The sequence below is a fragment of the Lampetra fluviatilis genome, unplaced genomic scaffold, assembly GCF_964198595.1.
Source record: "Lampetra fluviatilis unplaced genomic scaffold, kcLamFluv1.1 SCAFFOLD_348, whole genome shotgun sequence".
In the NCBI taxonomy this organism is placed as follows: domain Eukaryota; kingdom Metazoa; phylum Chordata; class Hyperoartia; order Petromyzontiformes; family Petromyzontidae; genus Lampetra; species Lampetra fluviatilis.
The window spans coordinates 47501-67500 of NW_027620495.1; the positions used below are offsets into that span (position 1 = coordinate 47501).

The 20000-nt window shown below is 54.9% G+C and overlaps 1 pseudogene across 1 annotated transcript in view; it reads left to right on the forward strand.

The window, feature by feature from the left end:
• Positions 1–20000, forward strand: part of LOC144953980 (chromosome-associated kinesin KIF4-like) — an 82791-nt pseudogene that overhangs the window by 46185 nt on the left and 16606 nt on the right. Inside the window, exons 13-17 of the transcript XR_013640988.1 lie at positions 272–369; positions 6863–6995; positions 7884–8054; positions 8990–9064; positions 12749–12805. The product of XR_013640988.1 is annotated as a chromosome-associated kinesin KIF4-like (transcript). The remainder of the gene's footprint in view (positions 1–271; positions 370–6862; positions 6996–7883; positions 8055–8989; positions 9065–12748; positions 12806–20000) is intronic.

Here is a 20000-nt window from a genome sequence, read left to right on the forward strand (position 1 = left end):
GCCCCAGCAGCCTGCTAGAGGCTACACGGGGGACCTTTGTGTATAGGCGCTGCTGCTACTAACAGCACTTGCCCCTACAGCCTGCTAGAGGCTACACGGGGGACCTTTGTCTGTGTATAGGTGCTGCTGCTACTAACAGCACTTGCCCCAGCAGCCTGCTAGAGGCTACACGGGGGACCTTTGTGTATAGGCGCTGCTGCTACTCGCTAGCCGCACTTGCCCCGGCAGTCTGAAAGGCTACACGGTGGACCTTTGTCTGTGTCGTGGTCAGCGTCTCACCGTGCTGGTCTCGGAGCTGGAAGAGGCTTTGAGGCCTTCGGAGGACCTGGGCCCGCAGATCGCCAGTCTGGAGACTGAGATTGGGCTCCGGTGAGTGACGGTGGTGGTGGTGGTGGTGAGTGTAGGGGTGGTGTGGTGGTGAGTGTAGTGGTGGTGAGGGTGGTGGTGGTGTGGTGAGGGTGGTGTGGTGGTGAGGGTAGTGGTGATGTGGTAGTGGTGGTGAGGGTGGTGATGGTGAGGCTAGTGAGGGTGGTGGTGATGGTGGTGGTTGTGAGTGTAGGGGTGGTGTGGTGGTGAGGGTAGTGGTGATGTGGTAGTGGTAGTGAGGGTGGTGAGGGTGGTGTGGTGAGGGTGGTGGTGGTGGTGAGTGTAGGGGTGGTGTGGTGGTGAGGGTGGTGGTGATGTGGTAGTGGTAGTGAGGGTGGTGAGGGTGGTGTGGTGAGGGTGGTGGTGTGGTGAGGGTGGTGTGGTGGTGAGGGTAGTGGTGATGTGGTAGTGGTGGTGAGGGTGGTGATGGTGAGGCTAGTGAGGGTGTGGTGGTGGTGGTGGTGGTGAGTGTAGGGGTGGTGTGGTGGTGAGGGTAGTGGTGATGTGGTAGTGGTGGTGAGGGTGGTGGTGGTGGTGTGGTGAGTGTAGGGGTGGTGTGGTGGTGAGGGTAGTGGTGATGTGGTAGTGGTAGTGAGGGTGGTGAGGGTGGTGGTGGTGAGGCTAGTGAGGGTGGTGGTGATGGTGGTGGTTGTGAGTGTAGGGGTGGTGTGGTAGTGAGGGTAGTGGTGATGTGGTAGTGAGGGTGGTGAGGGTGGTGAGGGTGGTGTGGTGAGGGTGGTGGTGGTGGTGAGTGTAGGGGTGGTGTGGTGGTGAGGGTAGTGGGGGGGTGGTGGTGGTGGTGGGGTAGGGATGGTGGTGGTGTGGGTGGTGGTGAGGGTGGTGATTGTGGTGTGGTGAGGGTGGTGGGGGTGAGGGTAGTGGTGGTGGTGAGGCTCGTGGATGTGATGTGGTGGTGAGGGTAGTGGTGTAGGGGTGGTGTGGGTGGGTGGTGGTGGTGGTGGTGAGGGTAGTGGTGGTGATGTGGTGAGGGTGGTGGTGGTGTGGGTGGTGGTGGTGAGGGTAGTGGTGTGGTGAGGGTGGTGGTGATGGTGAGGCTAGTGAGGGTGTGGTGGTGGTGGTGGGGTAGGGGTGGTGGTGGTGTGGTGAGGGTGGTAGTGGTGGTGGTGTGGCGGTGAGGGTAGTGGTAGTGAGGGTGGTGAGGGTGGTGGTGGTGAGGCTAGTGAGGGTGGTGGGTGGTGAGGGTGGTGGTGGTGGTGATGTGGATGTCGTGGTGGTGTGGTGAGGGTAGTGGTGGTGGTGGGGTAGGGGTGGTGGTGGTGAGGCTAGTGGTGGTGGTGATGTGGTGAGGGTAGTGGTGGTGGAGGTGAGGGTAGTGGTGGTGATGTTGATGTGGAGGTGGTGGTGTTGATGTGGTGATGGAGGTGAGGGTGGTGGTTGGTGGTGATGTGGAGGTGGTGGAGGTGAGGGTGGTGGTGATGTGGTGAGGGTAGTGGTGGTGGTGGTGAGGGTAGTGGTGGTGGTGATGTGGAGGTGAGGGTGGTGGTGATGTGGAGGTGAGGGTGGTGGTGATGGTGATGTTGATGTGGAGGTGGTGGTGGTGTTGGTGATGTGGAGGTGGTGAGGTTGGTGATGTGTTGAGGGTAGTGGTGTTGGTGATGTGGTGGTGGTGGTGATGTTGATGTGGTGATGGAGGTGAGGGTAGTGGTGGTGGTGATGTGGAGGTGGTGGTGGTGGTGATGTTGATGTGGTGATGGAGGTGAGGGTAGTGGTGGTGGTGATGTGGAGGTGGTGGTGGTGGTGATGTTGATGTGGTGATGGAGGTGAGGGTGGTGGTGATGTTGATGTGGAGGTGAGGGTGGTGGTGATGTTGATGTGGAGGTGGTGGTGGTGGTGATGTTGATGTGGAGGTGGTGGTGGTGGTGTTGGTGATGTGGAGGTGGTGAGGTTGGTGATGTGTTGAGGGTAGTGGTGTTGGTGATGTGGAGGTGGTGGTGGTGGTGGTGATGTTGATGTGGTGATGGAGGTGAGGGTAGTGGTGGTGGTGATGTGGTGGTGGTGGTGATGTTGATGTGGTGATGGAGGTGAGGGTAGTGGTGGTGGTGATGTTGATGTGGTGATGGAGGTGAGGGTGGTGGTGATGTTGATGTGGAGGTGAGGGTGGTGGTGATGTTGATGTGGAGGTGGAGGTGGTGGTGGTGGTGATGTTGATGTGGAGGTGGTGGTGGTGGTGGTGGTGTTGGTGATGTGGAGGTGGTGAGGTTGGTGATGTGTTGAGGGTAGTGGTGTTGGTGATGTGGAGGTGGTGGTGGTGGTGGTGATGTTGATGTGGTGATGGAGGTGAGGGTAGTGGTGGTGGTGATGTGGAGGTGGTGGTGGTGGTGATGTTGATGTGGTGATGGAGGTGAGGGTAGTGGTGGTGGTGATGTGGTGGTGGTGGTGATGTTGATGTGGTGATGGAGGTGAGGGTAGTGGTGGTGGTGATGTGGAGGTGGTGGTGGTGGTGATGTTGATGTGGTGATGGAGGTGAGGGTAGTGGTGTTGGTGATGTGGAGGTGGTGGTGGTGGTGGTGGTGATGTTGATGTGGTGATGGAGGTGAGGGTAGTGGTGGTGGTGATGTGGAGGTGGTGGTGGTGGTGATGTTGATGTGGTGATGGAGGTGAGGGTAGTGGTGTTGGTGATGTGGAGGTGGTGGTGGTGGTGATGTTGATGTGGTGATGGAGGTGAGGGTAGTGGTGGTGGTGATGTGGAGGTGGTGGTGGTGGTGATGTTGATGTGGTGATGGAGGTGAGGGTAGTGGTGGTGGTGATGTGGAGGTGGTGGTGGTGGTGGTGATGTTGATGTGGTGATGGAGGTGAGGGTAGTGGTGTTGGTGATGTGGAGGTGGTGGTGATGTTGATGTGGTGATGGAGGTGAGGGTAGTGGTGGTGGTGATGTGGAGGTGGTGGTGGTGGTGATGTTGATGTGGTGATGGAGGTGAGGGTAGTGGTGGTGGTGATGTGGAGGTGGTGGTGGTGGTGATGTTGATGTGGTGATGGAGGTGAGGGTAGTGGTGTTGGTGATGTGGAGGTGGTGGTGATGTTGATGTGGTGATGGAGGTGAGGGTAGTGGTGGTGGTGATGTGGAGGTGGTGGTGGTGGTGATGTTGATGTGGTGATGGAGGTGAGGGTAGTGGTGGTGGTGATGTTGATGTGGTGATGGAGGTGAGGGTAGTGGTGGTGGTGATGTGGAGGTGAGGGTGGTGGTGATGTGGAGGTGAGGGTGGTGGTGATGGTGATGTTGATGTGGTGATGGAGGTGAGGGTAGTGGTGGTGGTGATGTGGAGGTGGTGGTGGTGGTGATGTTGATGTGGTGATGGAGGTGAGGGTAGTGGTGGTGGTGATGTTGATGTGGTGATGGAGGTGAGGGTAGTGGTGGTGGTGATGTGGAGGTGAGGGTGGTGGTGATGTGGAGGTGAGGGTGGTGGTGATGGTGATGTTGATGTGGTGGTGGTGGTGGTGATGTTGATGTGGTGATGGAGGTGAGGGTAGTGGTGGTGGTGATGTGGAGGTGGTGGTGGTGGTGATGTTGATGTGGTGATGGAGGTGAGGGTAGTGGTGGTGGTGATGTGGTGGTGGTGGTGATGTTGATGTGGTGATGGAGGTGAGGGTAGTGGTGTTGGTGATGTGGAGGTGGTGGTGGTGGTGATGTTGATGTGGTGATGGAGGTGAGGGTAGTGGTGGTGGTGATGTGGTGGTGGTGGTGATGTTGATGTGGTGATGGAGGTGAGGGTAGTGGTGGTGGTGATGTGGAGGTGGTGGTGGTGGTGATGTTGATGTGGTGATGGAGGTGAGGGTAGTGGTGTTGGTGATGTGGAGGTGGTGGTGGTGGTGGTGATGTTGATGTGGTGATGGAGGTGAGGGTAGTGGTGGTGGTGATGTGGAGGTGGTGGTGGTGGTGATGTTGATGTGGTGATGGAGGTGAGGGTAGTGGTGTTGGTGATGTGGAGGTGGTGGTGGTGGTGATGTTGATGTGGTGATGGAGGTGAGGGTAGTGGTGGTGGTGATGTGGAGGTGGTGGTGGTGGTGATGTTGATGTGGTGATGGAGGTGAGGGTAGTGGTGGTGGTGATGTGGAGGTGGTGGTGGTGGTGATGTTGATGTGGTGATGGAGGTGAGGGTAGTGGTGTTGGTGATGTGGAGGTGGTGGTGATGTTGATGTGGTGATGGAGGTGAGGGTAGTGGTGGTGGTGATGTGGAGGTGGTGGTGGTGGTGATGTTGATGTGGTGATGGAGGTGAGGGTAGTGGTGGTGGTGATGTGGAGGTGGTGGTGGTGGTGATGTTGATGTGGTGATGGAGGTGAGGGTAGTGGTGTTGGTGATGTGGAGGTGGTGGTGATGTTGATGTGGTGATGGAGGTGAGGGTAGTGGTGGTGGTGATGTGGAGGTGGTGGTGGTGGTGATGTTGATGTGGTGATGGAGGTGAGGGTAGTGGTGGTGGTGATGTTGATGTGGTGATGGAGGTGAGGGTAGTGGTGGTGGTGATGTGGAGGTGAGGGTGGTGGTGATGTGGAGGTGAGGGTGGTGGTGATGGTGATGTTGATGTGGTGATGGAGGTGAGGGTAGTGGTGGTGGTGATGTGGAGGTGGTGGTGGTGGTGATGTTGATGTGGTGATGGAGGTGAGGGTAGTGGTGGTGGTGATGTTGATGTGGTGATGGAGGTGAGGGTAGTGGTGGTGGTGATGTGGAGGTGAGGGTGGTGGTGATGTGGAGGTGAGGGTGGTGGTGATGGTGATGTTGATGTGGTGGTGGTGGTGGTGATGTTGATGTGGAGGTGAGGGTGGTGGTGATGTTGATGTGGAGGTGGTGGTGGTGGTGATGTTGATGTGGAGGTGGTGGTGGTGGTGTTGGTGATGTGGAGGTGGTGAGGTTGGTGATGTGTTGAGGGTAGTGGTGTTGGTGATGTGGAGGTGGTGGTGGTGGTGGTGATGTTGATGTGGTGATGGAGGTGAGGGTAGTGGTGGTGGTGATGTGGTGGTGGTGGTGATGTTGATGTGGTGATGGAGGTGAGGGTAGTGGTGGTGGTGATGTTGATGTGGTGATGGAGGTGAGGGTGGTGGTGATGTTGATGTGGAGGTGAGGGGATGTTGATGTGGAGGTGGAGGTGGTGGTGGTGGTGATGTTGATGTGGAGGTGGTGGTGGTGGTGGTGGTGTTGGTGATGTGGAGGTGGTGAGGTTGGTGATGTGTTGAGGGTAGTGGTGTTGGTGATGTGGAGGTGGTGGTGGTGGTGGTGATGTTGATGTGGTGATGGAGGTGAGGGTAGTGGTGGTGGTGATGTTGATGTGGTGATGGAGGTGAGGGTGGTGGTGATGTTGATGTGGAGGTGAGGGTGGTGGTGATGTTGATGTGGAGGTGGAGGTGGTGGTGGTGGTGATGTGATGTGGAGGTGGTGGTGGTGGTGATGTTGATGTGGAGGTGAGGGTGGTGGTGATGTTGATGTGGAGGTGGTGGTGGTGGTGGTGGTGATGTTGATGTGGAGGTGAGGGTGTTGGTGATGTTGATGTGGAGGTGTGGTGGTGGTGGAAGGTGATGTGGAGGTGGTGGATGTGGAGGTGGTGAGGGTGTGTTGATGTGGTGATGGAGGTGGGTGGTGGTGGTGATGTTGAGGTGGTGGTGAGGTGGTGATGGTTGATGTGGTGGTGATGGAGGTGGTGGTGATGTGAGTGAGTGGTGAGGTGTGGTGGTGTGTGTGAGGTGGTGGTGGAGGTGGTGATGTTGATTGTGGTGATGGAGGTGAGGGTAGTGGTGGGTGATGTGGAGGTGGTGGTGGTGGTGATGTTGATGTGGTGATGGAGGTGAGGGATGTGGAGGTGGTGAGTGGATGGTGGTGGTGATGGAGGTGATGGAGTGAGGTTGTTGTGAGGTGGAGGTGGTAGGTGATGTGTGTTGTGGTGATGGGAGGTGAGGGAGTGTGTGGTGATGTGACGATAGATACTACATCTCCGCAAAAGAGCCTTGCAGCTCATCGGATTTCTCTTCCTCCACCGGTCTGACCAAAGCGCCGCTTCGGTGTGGTGCGTACTGGGTGTGTGCGTGTGTGTGGTGCGTGTGTGTGTGCGTGTGTGTGTACGTGTGCGCGTGTGTGTGCGGTGCGTGCGTGTGTGTGTGTGTGCGGTGTGTGCGTGCGTGTGTGCGGTGTGTGCGTGCGTGTGTGTGTGTGTGCGGTGCGTGCGTGTGTGTGTGTGTGTGTGTGTGCGTGCGTGCGTGCGTGTGTGTACGTGCGTGTGTGTGCATGTGTGTGTGCGTGCGTGCGTGTGTGTGCGTGCGTGCGTGTGTGCGGTGTGTGCGTGTGCGTGCGTGCGTGTGCGTGCGTGCGTGTGTGCGTGTGTGGGTGCGTGTGTGTGCGTGCGTGTGTGCGGTGCGTGTGTGCGTGTGCGGTGCGTGTGCGGTGCGTGTGTGCGTGCGTGCGTGTGTGTGTGTGTGCGTGCGTGTGTGTGTGCGTGTGTGCGTGTGTGCGTGCGTGCGTGTGTGCGTGCGTGTGTCTCTCTCCGAGTGCAGCAGCGCTCAGATCGCCGACCTGCAGCAGAAGCTGATGGGGGTGGGGGGCTCAGAGGAGCGCGGCCGCCATCGCTGGGACGCCATCGCCACCATCATGGAGGCCAAGTGCGCTCTGCGCTGGCTGCTCGATCAGGTGGGGGGGGTGGATGGGTGGTGGTGGTGGTGGTGGGGGGGGGGGGGGGTGGTGGTGGTGGGGGTGGGGGGGGCGGGGTGGTGGTGGTGGTGGGGGGGTGGTAGGGGGGGTGGTGGGGGGGGGTGGTGGTGGTGGGGGTGGGGGGGGGGTGGTGGGGGTGGTGGTGGGGGTGGGGGGGGGGGTGGTGGTGGGGGGGGGGATGCGCCCTGCGCTGGCTACTTGATCAGGTGGGGGGGTGGATGGGTGGTGGTGGTGGGGGGGGTGGTGGGGGTGGGGGGGGGGTGGATGGGTGGTGGGGGGGGTGGGGGGGGGGTGGATGGGTGGGGGTGGTGGGGGTGGGGGGGGGGTGGATGGGTGATGGGGGTGGGGGGGGGGTGGTGTGGGGGTGGATGGGCGCTGCTGCCACTGACAGCACTTGTCCCCCACAGCCTGTTAGAGGCTACACGGGGGACCTTTGTCTTTGTAACACCTATAACTCTCTGTATCTGTGTGTCTCTGTATCGGGGTGTGTGTTTATCGGTGTGTGCATGGGTGGTGTGTGTGCGTGGTGCGTGCGTGCGTGTGTGTGTGTGCATGCGTGGTGTGTGTGTGTGCGTGGTGCGTGCGTGGTGCGTGCGTGCGTGGTGCGTGTATGGTGTGTGTGTGGTGCATGTGTGCGTGTGGCGTGTGCGTGGTGCGTGCGTGTGTGCGTGGTGCGTGCGTGCGTGTGTGGTGTGCGTGGTGTGTGTGTGTATGGTGCGTGTGGTGTGTGCGTGGTGCGTGCGTGTGTGCGTGGTGCGTGCGTGCGTGCGTGCGTGGTGTGTGAGTGGTGCATGTGTGGCGTGTGCGTGGTGCGTGCGTGTGTGTGCGTGCGTGGTGCGTGCGTGCGTGTGCGTGCGTGCGCGCCAGTTGGTGTGTGCGCGTGTGTGCGCTGCGCGAGCCAGCGAGGATCTGCGGGAGGCGCGTGAGGGTCGCGACGACGCCGTACGCAGCGCCGCCGAGGAGAGAGACGCGGCGCGGGAGGAGAGGGAGAGACTCACCATGGAGATCGGTCGTCTAGAGGCAGAACATCAGGACAAGGTGAGGGGGGAGGAGGAGGGGGGGGAGGGGAGGGAGGGGAGGGAGGGAGGGGGGAGATGGGGGGGGAGGGAGGAGAGGGAGAGGAGGGGGGGAGAGAGGGAGGGGGGAGATGGGGGAGGGAGGAGAGGGAGAGGAGGGGGGGAGAGAGGGAGGTGAGGGGGGGGAGGGAGGGAGGGAGGGAGTGAGAGGGGGAGGGAGGGGGGAGGGAGGGAGGGAGGGAGTGAGGGGGGAGATGGAGGGGGGGAGGAGAGGGAGAGACTCACCGGGGAGATCGGTCGTCTCGAGGCGGAACATCAGGACAAGGTGAGGGGGGGGAGGGGGAGGGAGGGGAGGGAGGGGGGAGGGAGGGAGAGGGGGAGGGAGGGGAGGGAGGGGGGAGGGAGGGAGAGGGGGAGGGAGGGGAGGGAGGGGGGGAGGGAGGGAGAGGGGGAGGGAGGGGGAGGGAGGGGAGGGAGGGGGAGGGAGGGGAGGGAGGGGAGGGAGGGGAGGGGAGGGAGGGAGGGGAGGGAGGGAGGGGGGAGATGGGGGGGGGGAGGAGAGGGAGAGACTCACCGGGGAGATCGGTCGTCTCGAGGCGGAACATCAGGACAAGGTGAAGGGGGGGAGGGGGAGGGAGGGGAGGGAGGGGGGAGGGAGGGAGGGAGAGGGGGAGGGAGGGGAGGGAGGGGGGAGGGAGGGAGAGGGGGAGGGAGGGGGAGGGAGGGAGGGGAGGGGAGGGGAGGGAGGGAGGGGGGAGATGGGGGGGGGAGGAGAGGGAGAGACTCACCGGGGAGATCGGTCGTCTCGAGGCGGAACATCAGGACAAGGTGAGGGGGGGGAGGGGGAGGGAGTGAGAGGGGGAGGGAGGGGGGCGAGAGAGGGAGGGTGAGGGTGTCACCAGGGTGCTGCTTCTGATGCTTCTGCTGCTTCTGATGCTGCTGCTGCTGCTGCTGCAGGTTCTGCTGCTGCTCAATCAGCTGCAGCGCAGCTCACGACCACAGAGCGAAGATCAGCAGCGGGAGAGCCTGCAGGTGACCCACTCACTCACTCACCCACCCACCCACTCACTCACCCGCTCACTCACTCACCCGCCCACTCACTCACTCATTCACCCACTCACTCACTCACTCACCCACCCACTCACTCACTCACCCACCCACTCACTCACTCACCCACCCACCCACTCACTCACCCGCTCACTCACTCACCCGCCCACTCACTCACTCATCCACTCACCTGCTCACTCACCCACTCACTCACTCATTCACTCACCTGCTCACTCACCCACTCACTCACTCACTCATCCACTCACTCACTCACCCACTCACTCACTCGCCCACTCACTCACTCGCCCACTCACTCGCCCACTCACTCACTCATCCACTCACTCACTCACTCACTCACCCACTCACTCACTCGCCCACTCACTCATCCACTCACTCACTCACTCACTCATCCACTCACTCACTCACTCATCCACTCACTCGCTCACCCACCCACTCACTCACCCACCCACTCACTCATTCACTCACTCACCTGCTCACTCACTCACCCACCCACTCACTCACCCACCCACTCACTCACTCATTCACTCACCTGCTCACTCACTCATCCACTCACTCATTCACTCACTCACCCACTCACCCACTCACTCACTCACCCGCCCACTCACTCACTCACTCATCCACTCACCTGCTCACTCACCCACTCACTCACTCACTCACTCATCCACTCACTCAATCGCCCACTCACTCACTCATCCACTCACTCACTCACCCACTCACTCACTCGCCCACTCACTCACTCGCCCACTCACTCGCCCACTCACTCACTCATCCACTCACTCACTCACCCACTCACTCAATCGCCCACTCACTCACTCATCCACTCACTCACTCACCCACTCACTCACTCGCCCACTCACTCAATCGCCCACTCACTCACTCATCCACTCACTCACTCATCCACTCACTCACTCACCCACTCACTCGCCCACTCACTCACTCATCCACTCACTCACTCACTCACCCACTCACTCACTCACCCACTCACTCACTCATCCACTCACTCACTCACTCACCCACTCACTCACTCGCCCACTCACTCAATCGCCCACTCACTCACTCATCCACTCACTCACTCATCCACTCACTCACTCACCCACTCACTCGCCCACTCACTCACTCATCCACTCACTCACTCACTCACTCACCCACTCACTCGCCCACTCACTCACTCATCCACTCACTCACTCACTCACCCACTCACTCACTCACCCACTCACTCACTCGCCCACTCACTCATCCACTCACTCACTCACTCACTCATCCACTCACTCGCTCACCCACTCACTCACTAAACCCGCCCACCCACTCACTCATCCACTCACTCACTCGCCCACTCACTCACCCACTCACTCACCCACTCGCCCGCTCGCTCACCCACTCACTCACTCGCTCGCTCGCTCACCCACTCACCTACTCACTCACCCACTCACTCACCCACTCACTCACCCACTCGCCCGCTCGCTCACCCACTCACTCACTCGCTCGCTCACCCACTCACCTACCCACTCACTCACTCACCCACTCACTCACCCGCTTACTCACCCACACACCCACCCGCTCGCTCACCTACTCACTCGCTCACTCACCCACTCACTCACTCACCCACTTACTCAACCACTTACTCACCCACTCACCCACCCGCCCACTCGCTCACCCACTCACTCACCCGCTCACTCACCCACTCACTCACCCGCTTACTCACCCACACACCCACCCGCCCACTCGCTCACCCACCCACTCGCTCACCCACTCGCTCACCCACTCACTCACCCGCTCACTCACCCACTCACTCACCCGCCCACTCGCTCACCCATGTTGATGCTGTGATGTTGATGCTGTGATGTTGATGCTGTGATGTTGATGCTGTGATGTTGATGTTGTGATGTTGTTGATGTTGATGCTGTGATGTTGATGCTGTGATGTTGATGCTGTGATGTTGATGCTGTGATGTTGATGTTGTGATGTTGATGCTGTGATGTTGATGCTGTGATGTTGATGCTGTGATGTTGATGCTGTGATGTTGATGCTGTGATGTTGATGCTGTGATGTTGATGCTGTGATGTTGATGTTGATGCTGTGATGTTGATGCTGTGATGTTGATGCTGTGATGTTGATGCTGTGATGTTGATGTTGTGATGTTGATGTTGTGATGTTGATGCTGTGATGTTGATGTTGTGATGTTGATGTTGTGATGTTGATGCTGTGATGTTGATGCTGTGATGTTGATGCTGTGATGTTGATGCTGTGATGTTGATGCTGTGATGTTGATGCTGTGATGTTGATGCTGTGATGTTGATGCTGTGATGTTGATGCTGTGATGTTGATGCTGTGATGTTGATGCTGTGATGTTGATGCTGTGATGTTGATGCTGTGATGTTGATGCTGTGATGTTGATGCTGTGATGTTGATGCTGTGATGTTGATGCTGTGATGTTGATGCTGTGATGTTGATGCTGTGATGTTGATGCTGTGATGTTGATGCTGTGATGTTGATGCTGTGATGTTGATGCTGTGATGTTGATGTTGTGATGTTGATGCTGTGATGTTGATGCTGTGATGTTGATGCTGTGATGTTGATGCTGTGATGTTGATGTTGTGATGTTGATGCTGTGATGTTGATACTGTGATGTTGATGCTGTGATGTTGATGCTGTGATGTTGATGCTGTGATGTTGATGCTGTGATGTTGATGCTGTGATGTTGATGCTGTGATGTTGATGTTGTGATGTTGATGCTGTGATGTTGATGTTGTGATGTTGATGCTGTGATGTTGATGCTGTGATGTTGATGCTGTGATGTTGATGCTGTGATGTTGATGCTGTGATGTTGATGCTGTGATGTTGATGCTGTGATGTTGATGCTGTGATGTTGATGCTGTGATGTTGATGTTGTGATGTTGATGTTGTGATGTTGATGCTGTGATGTTGATGCTGTGATGTTGATGCTGTGATGTTGATGCTGTGATGTTGATGCTGTGATGTTGATGCTGTGATGTTGATGCTGTGATGTTGGTGCTGTGATGTTGATGTTGGTGATGTTGATGCTGTGATGTTGATGTTGGTGATGTTGATGCTGTGATGTTGTTGATGTTGTGATGTTGTGATGTTGATGCTGTGATGTAGATGCTGTGATGTTGATGCTGTGATGTTGATGTTGGTGATGTTGATGTTGTGATGTTGATGTTGTGATGTTGATGTTGTTGATGTTGTTGATGTTGTGATGTTGATGCTGTGATGTTGATGTTGTGATGTTGATGCTGTGATGTTGATGTTGGTGATGTTGATGCTGTGATGTTGATGCTGTGATGTTGATGCTGTGATGTTGATGTTGTGATGTTGATGCTGTGATGTTGATGCTGTGATGTTGATGCTGTGATGTTGATGCTGTGATGTTGATGCTGTGATGTTGATGTTGGTGATGTTGATGTTGTGATGTTGATGTTGTGATGTTGATGTTGTTGATGTTGTTGATGTTGTGATGTTGATGTTGTTGATGTTGTTGATGATGTTGATGATGTTGTTGATGTTGATGTTGTTGATGATGTTGATGATGTTGATGATGTTGTTGATGTTGTGATGTTGATGTTGTTGATGTTGAGATGTTGTTGATGTTGTTGATGTTGTTGATGTTGTTGATGTTACTGGATCTAGAAGGAGCAGCGTGAGCAGATGGCGCTACTCCGTGAGGAGAACGAATCCCTCCGACAAGTATGGAGCTCACACTCACTCACTCACACTCACTCACACTCACTCACACTCACTCACTCACACTCACTCACACACTCACTCACACTCACTCACTCACACTCACTCACTCACTCACCCACCCACTCACTCACACACTCACTCACACACTCACTCACACTCACTCACACTCACTCACACTCACTCACACTCACTCACACTCACTCACACACTCACTCACACACTCACTCACACACTCACTCACACTCACTCACTCACTCACACACTCACTCACTCACACGTACACTCACTCACACACTCACACACTCACACACTCACACTCACTCACTCACACACTCACACACTCACACTCACTCACTCACACACACTCACTCACTCACACTCACACACTCACTCACTCACTCACACACTCACTCACTCACTCACTCACTCACTCACTCACACTCACTCACACACTCACTCACACTCACTCACACTCACACTCACACACTCACTCACACACTCACACACACACTCACTCACACACTCACTCACACACTCACTCACACACTCACTCACACACTCACTCACACACTCACTCACTCACACTCACTCACACTCACTCACACTCACTCACACACTCACTCACACTCACACTCACTCACACTCACTCACTCACACTCACTCACACTCACTCACACTCACTCACTCACACACTCACACTCACTCACACTCACTCACACACACACTCACACTCTCACTCACACTCACTCACACTCACTCACACTCACTCACACACTCACTCACACACTCACTCACACTCACTCACACTCACACTCACACACTCACTCACACACTCACACTCACACACTCACACACTCACTCACACACTCACTCACACACTCACTCACACACTCACTCACACACTCACTCACACACACACTCACACACTCACTCACACACTCACTCACACACTCACTCACACACTCACTCACACACTCACTCACACACTCACTCACACACTCACTCACACACTCACTCACACTCACTCACACACTCACTCACACACTCACACTCACACACTCACACACTCACTCACACACTCACTCACACTCACTCACACACTCACTCACACTCACTCACACACTCACTCACACTCACTCACACTCACTCACACACTCACTCACTCACTCACACACTCACTCACACACTCACTCACTCACACACACTCACTCACACTCTCTCACTCACTCACACTCTCTCACTCACTCACACACTCACTCACTCACACTCACTCACACTCTCACTCACACACTCACTCACTCACACACTCACTCACACACGTACACTCACTCACACACTCACACTCACTCACTCACACTCACTCACTCACTCACACTCACTCACTCACACTCACTCACTCACTCACACTCACTCACACTCACTCACTCACACTCACTCACTCACACACTCACTCACTCACTCACACTCACTCACACACTCACTCACTCACACACTCACTCACTCACACTCACTCACACACTCACTCACACACTCACTCACTCACTCACACTCACTCACTCACACTCACTCACACTCACTCACACTCACTCACTCACACACTCACTCACACACTCACACTCACACACTCACACTCACACACTCACTCACACACTCACACTCACACACTCACACACTCACACACTCACACTCACACACTCACACACTCACTCACACACTCACACACTCACTCACACACTCACACGTACACTCACTCACACACTCACTCACTCACACTCACTCACACTCTCTCACTCACTCACACACACTCACTCACTCACTCACACGTACACTCACTCTCACACTCACACTCACTCACTCACACTCACTCACACACACTCACTCACTCACACTCTCTCACACACTCACTCACTCACACTCACTCACACTCACACTCACACACTCACTCACTCACACACTCACTCACTCACTCACACTCACTCACTCACTCACTCACACTCACTCACACACTCACTCACACTCACTCACACACTCACTCACACACTCACTCACACTCACTCACTCTCTCACACTCACTCACTCACTCACACTCACTCACACTCACACTCACTCACACTCACTCACTCACACTCACTCACACTCACTCACTCACACTCACTCACACTCACTCACTCACTCACTCACTCACACTCACTCACTCACACACTCACTCTCTCACACTCACTCACTCACACACTCACTCACACACACACTCACTCACACACTCACTCACTCACTCACACACTCACTCACTCACTCTCACTCACACGCACACTCACTCACTCACTCACACACTCACTCACACACTCACTCACTCACACACTCACTCACTCACTCACACACTCACTCACACACTCACTCACTCACTCACACTCACTCACACTCACTCACTCACACACTCACTCACTCACTCACTCTCACTCACTCACACGCACACTCACTCACTCACTCACACGTACACTCACTCACACTCACTCACACTCACGCACTCACTCACACACTCACTCACTCACACACTCACTCACTCACTCACACTCACTCACTCACTCACTCACTCACACGCACACTCACTCACTCACTCACACACTCACTCACTCACACACTCACTCACTCACTCACTCACACTCACTCACTCACTCACTCTCTCACACTCACTCACTCACACACTCACACACACACACACTCACTCACTCACTCACTCACACACTCACTCACTCACTCACTCTCACTCACTCACACGCACACTCACTCACTCACTCACACGTACACTCACTCACACTCACTCACTCACACTCACTCACACTCACGCACACTCACTCACTCACACTCACACGTACACTCACTCACACACTCACTCACTCACACTCACTCACACTCTCTCACTCACTCACACACACTCACTCACTCACTCACACTCACTCACACTCACTCTCACACTCACACTCACTCACTCACACTCACTCACACACACTCACTCACTCACACTCTCTCACTCACTCACACACTCACACTCACTCACTCACACTCACTCACACTCACACACTCACTCACTCACTCACTCACACACTCACTCACACTCACTCACTCACACGTACACTCACTCACACGTACACTCACTCACACGTTCACTCACTCACACTCACTTACACTCACTCACACTCACTCACTCACTCACACTCACTCACTCACTCACACTCACTCACACGTACACTCACTCACACTCACTCACTCACACTCACTCACTCACACACACACACTCACTCACACACACACTCACTCACACACTCACTCACACGTACACTCACACTCACACTCACTCACACTCACACTCACTCACACTCACTCACTCACACGTACACTCACTCACACTCACTCACACTCACTCACTCACTCACACTCACTCACTCACACGTACACTCACACTCACACTCACTCACTCACACGTACACTCACTCACACTCACTCACACGTACACTCACTCACACTCACTCACACTCACTCACTCACACACTCACTCACACGTACACTCACACTCACACTCACTCACTCACACACACACTCACTCACACGTACACTCACACTCACACGTACACTCACACTCACACTCACTCACACTCACACTCACTCACACTCACACTCACTCACACTCACACTCACTCACACTCACTCACACTCACTCACACTCACTCACACGTACACTCACTCACACTCACTCACACTCACTCACACGTACACTCACACGTACACTCACTCACACTCACTCACACTCACTCACTCACACGTACACTCACACTCACACTCACTCACTCACACGTACACTCACTCACACTCACTCACACGTACACTCACTCACTCACTCACACACTCACTCACTCTCACTCACTCACACGCACACTCACTCACACTCACTCACACTCACGCACTCACTCACTCACTCACTCACTCACACTCACTCACACGTACACTCACTCACACACTCACTCACTCACACTCACTCACACGTACACTCACTCACACTCACTCACTCACACGTACACTCACACTCACACTCACTCACTCACACACTCACTCACTCACACTCACTCACTCACTCACTCTCACTCACACTCACTCACTCACACACTCACTCACACTCACTCACACTCACTCACTCACACGTACACTCACTCACACTCACTCACACTCACTCACTCACTCACACGTACACTCACTCACACTCACTCACTCACACGTACACTCACTCACACTCACTCACACGTACACTCACTCACACACTCACTCACACTCACTCACTCACACGCACACTCACTCACACTCACTCACACTCACGCACTCACTCACTCACTCACTCACTCACTCACTCACTCACACTCACTCACACTCACGCACTCACTCACTCACTCACGCACTCACTCACTCACTCACTCACACTCACTCACACGTACACTCACTCACACACTCACTCACTCACACTCACTCACACGTACACTCACTCACACTCACTCACACTCACGCACTCACTCACACACTCACTCACTCACACACTCACTCACTCACTCACACTCACTCACACGTACACTCACTCACACACTCACTCACTCACACTCACTCACACGTACACTCACTCACACTCACTCACACTCACGCACTCACTCACACACTCACTCACTCACACACTCACTCACTCACTCACACACTCACTCTCTCACACTCACTCACTCACACACTCACTCACACACACACTCACTCACACACTCACTCACTCACTCACACACTCACTCACTCACTCTCACTCACACGCACACTCACTCACTCACTCACACACTCACTCACACACTCACTCACTCACACACTCACTCACTCACTCACACACTCACTCACACACTCACTCACTCACTCACACTCACTCACACTCACTCACTCACACACTCACTCACTCACTCACTCTCACTCACTCACACGCACACTCACTCACTCACTCACACGTACACTCACTCACACTCACTCACACTCACGCACTCACTCACACACTCACTCACTCACACACTCACTCACTCACTCACACTCACTCACTCACTCACTCACTCACACGCACACTCACTCACTCACTCACACACTCACTCACTCACACACTCACTCACTCACTCACTCACACTCACTCACTCACTCACTCTCTCACACTCACTCACTCACACACTCACACACACACACACTCACTCACTCACTCACTCACACACTCACTCACTCACTCACTCTCACTCACTCACACGCACACTCACTCACTCACTCACACGTACACTCACTCACACTCACTCACTCACACTCACTCACACTCACGCACACTCACTCACTCACACTCACACGTACACTCACTCACACACTCACTCACTCACACTCACTCACACTCTCTCACTCACTCACACACACTCACTCACTCACTCACACTCACTCACACTCACTCTCACACTCACACTCACTCACTCACACTCACTCACACACACTCACTCACTCACACTCTCTCACTCACTCACACACTCACACTCACTCACTCACACTCACTCACACTCACACACTCACTCACTCACTCACTCACACACTCACTCACACTCACTCACTCACACGTACACTCACTCACACGTACACTCACTCACACGTTCACTCACTCACACTCACTTACACTCACTCACACTCACTCACTCACTCACACTCACTCACTCACTCACACTCACTCACACGTACACTCACTCACACTCACTCACTCACACTCACTCACTCACACACACACACTCACTCACACACACACTCACTCACACACTCACTCACACGTACACTCACACTCACACTCACTCACACTCACACTCACTCACACTCACTCACTCACACGTACACTCACTCACACTCACTCACACTCACTCACTCACTCACACTCACTCACTCACACGTACACTCACACTCACACTCACTCACTCACACGTACACTCACTCACACTCACTCACACGTACACTCACTCACACTCACTCACACTCACTCACTCACACACTCACTCACACGTACACTCACACTCACACTCACTCACTCACACACACACTCACTCACACGTACACTCACACTCACACGTACACTCACACTCACACTCACTCACACTCACACTCACTCACACTCACACTCACTCACACTCACACTCACTCACACTCACTCACACTCACTCACACTCACTCACACGTACACTCACTCACACTCACTCACACTCACTCACACGTACACTCACACGTACACTCACTCACACTCACTCACACTCACTCACTCACACGTACACTCACACTCACACTCACTCACTCACACGTACACTCACTCACACTCACTCACACGTACACTCACTCACTCACTCACACACTCACTCACTCTCACTCACTCACACGCACACTCACTCACACTCACTCACACTCACGCACTCACTCACTCACTCACTCACTCACACTCACTCACACGTACACTCACTCACACACTCACTCACTCACACTCACTCACACGTACACTCACTCACACTCACTCACTCACACGTACACTCACACTCACACTCACTCACTCACACACTCACTCACTCACACTCACTCACTCACTCACTCTCACTCACACTCACTCACTCACACACTCACTCACACTCACTCACACTCACTCACTCACACGTACACTCACTCACACTCACTCACACTCACTCACTCACTCACACGTACACTCACTCACACTCACTCACTCACACGTACACTCACTCACACTCACTCACACGTACACTCACTCACACACTCACTCACACTCACTCACTCACACGCACACTCACTCACACTCACTCACACTCACGCACTCACTCACTCACTCACTCACTCACTCACTCACACTCACTCACACTCACGCACTCACTCACTCACTCACGCACTCACTCACTCACTCACTCACACTCACTCACACGTACACTCACTCACACACTCACTCACTCACACTCACTCACACGTACACTCACTCACACTCACTCACACTCACGCACTCACTCACACACTCACTCACTCACACACTCACTCACTCACTCACACTCACTCACACGTACACTCACTCACACACTCACTCACTCACACTCACTCACACGTACACTCACTCACACTC